This window comes from Megascapheus bottae, chromosome X (assembly GCF_031878675.1).
Source record: "Megascapheus bottae isolate mThoBot1 chromosome X, mThoBot2.hap1, whole genome shotgun sequence".
Taxonomy (NCBI): domain Eukaryota; kingdom Metazoa; phylum Chordata; class Mammalia; order Rodentia; family Geomyidae; genus Megascapheus; species Megascapheus bottae.
The window spans coordinates 65,670,852-65,673,302 of NC_143547.1; the positions used below are offsets into that span (position 1 = coordinate 65,670,852).

The window sequence follows — 2,451 nt, forward strand, 5'->3', positions numbered from 1 at the left end:
TCCTGTAGTCTTCTGAAAAGATAGTAGTAAATTTAATTTATATCTATTTCAGTGCAATTATTAAAATTCATGTTAAAACTTTTGAGATATAACCATAAAGTAGAAGTGAATGAAAAGGAAATACGTTAAAATAAAAATAGCAAAGTAACAATATGATCATAATTCTGTAGTAACAGGATAAAATATAAATTTGTAGCTTCTATAAAATTATTTTAAAAGCAATAATTTTATATTTATAAGAAACAAACAATTAAAATTTTTGGTAAACTAGTAAGATTTCAAGGGAAAAATGCCAAATCTAATTGGATCTTTAAAATGATGCTAAATAGTACATATTTCCTCACATTATTCCAAGAATCACATATAATTTATTCCATTACTAATTAATGCAACTGATAGACAAGCTATGGAAAAGTGAAAACAAAAATGGCAAATTAGAGTAAACCAAGAATTAGCTGCTCCATTGAAGAAACCAAGTTCTTAAAAACTGACAGAATCTATTTGTTTTCATAGCTCTGAATCTAAACTAAGCAAGCGGTAAGGGATGTTAGATGAAGAGATGACCAAGTTCTGTGAGCAAAGAATAAAGCACAGCAGTACATCGAGCGATCTAGAGACAGCACAGGAGCAAGTGATAGCTGGTGGGGCACCGAGCGACTCTGTGCCTAGCAGAGGAAAAACTACACATGGACAAAGAGATCCTAAGAAGCCAAGAGACAAAATGCCATCATACGCATTCGTTGTGCAACCTTGCTGGAAGGGCACAACAAGAAGTACCCGGATGCTTCAGTCAAGTTCTCAGAGTTTTCTAAGAAGTGCTCAGAAAGGGGGAAGATTATGTCTGTTAAAGAGAAAGGGAAAGTTGAAGACATGGCCAAGGCAGACAGGGCTCGTTATGAAAGAGAAATGAAAACCTACATCTCTCCTAAAGGGGAAACAAAAAAAAAAAATTCAAGGATTCCAATGCGCTCAAGAGGCCTCCTTCGGCCTTCTTATTTTGTTCTGAATATCGCCCTAACATCAAAGGGGAACATCGTGGCCTGTCTGTTGGGAGATATGTGGAACAACACTGCTGTAGATGACAGCCTTATGAGAAGAAGGCTGCTGATCTGAAGAAAAAATACGAAAAGGATATTGATGCCTACCGAGCTAAAGGAAAGCCCGATGCAGCAAAAAGTGGGGGGGGTGTGAAGGCTGAAAAGAGCAAGAAAAAGAAGAAAGAGGAGGAAGATGAGGAAGAAGAAGATGAGGAAGGAGATGAAGAGGAAGATGAAGAGGATGTTGATGAATAAGTTGATTCTAGCTCAGTTTTTTTTCTTGTCGATAAAGCATTTAACCCCCCTGTACACAACTCATTTCCTTTAGAGAAAAAAAAAAGAAATGTAAGGCTCTGTAAGATTTGTTTTTAAACTGTACAGTGTCTTTTTTTGTATAGTTAACACTACCAGATGTGTCTTTAGATAGCCCTGTCCTGGTGGCCTTTTCGTGGCCACTAACCTTGCCTGGTACAGTATGGGAGTTGTAAATTGGCATGGAAAATTAAAGCAGGTTCTTGTTGATGCACAGCACAAATGAGTTACACATGGGGACGGTAGTTTTTTTCACCTTCAGTTGTCTGACGCAGCTTATATGAAATAATTGTTGTTCTGTTAACTGAATAACACTGTAATTGCAAAAAAAAAGTTGCAGCTGTTTTGTTGACATTCTGAATGCTTTTAAGTAAATACAATTTTTATTAAAAAGAATAAAGAACGAAGTTGAAGAACTAATTTTGTTTTTTATAGCAAAGTACATAATTATTCATTAAAATACTTTAGAATACTTTGCAAAAATGACTAGGAGAATTCAAAATTCCCAACAACACAAAAAAGGATTATCTTGAATATATAGAAATGCTTTACCCCAATTTGATTATTATAGTTTCTATACACGTATTGAATTACCATATTGTGATTTATAAGTCTGTACATATATGAAGCTCCACATACACAGGCACCTTCCTTGTGTGTTATGGGGTTAATTTGTAATTTTATTTTTATCAGTCATGGGATTTGAACTCTGGGCCTGGGTGCTGTCTCTGAGCTATTTAGCTCAAGGCTACCACCCTACCCTTGAGCCACAGCCCCACTTCCCATTTTATAGAGTTTAATTGGAGATTAGAGTCTCACTTTCTTTTGTGGGCTGGCATTGAGCTGAGATGCTCAGATTTCAGCCTCCCAAGTAGTTAGGATTACAGGCATGAGCCACTGCTCCTCGGCTAATTTGTAATTTTATATCAAATTAGAGTGGTTATACAGTTTGACTTATCTGGAGCTTCTCGGAGATGGATTTAGCAAAACTGATCTTAATTTAGACCCAAGTACTCATGGATCAAAGAGTGAAAGAAAAGATAAATTTTAGACAAACGCAAGAGAAAGGCCTAAGAAAGAAGATGGTTAGAACAGTGTGGCT

The 2,451-nt window shown here is 36.1% G+C and overlaps 1 pseudogene; it reads left to right on the plus strand.

Annotated features, from left to right (window-relative positions):
* The first annotated feature begins 544 nt into the window (after positions 1-544).
* LOC150041203 (high mobility group protein B1 pseudogene) lies at positions 545-1,292 on the plus strand (annotated as a pseudogene).
* The last annotated feature ends 1,159 nt before the right edge of the window (positions 1,293-2,451 follow it).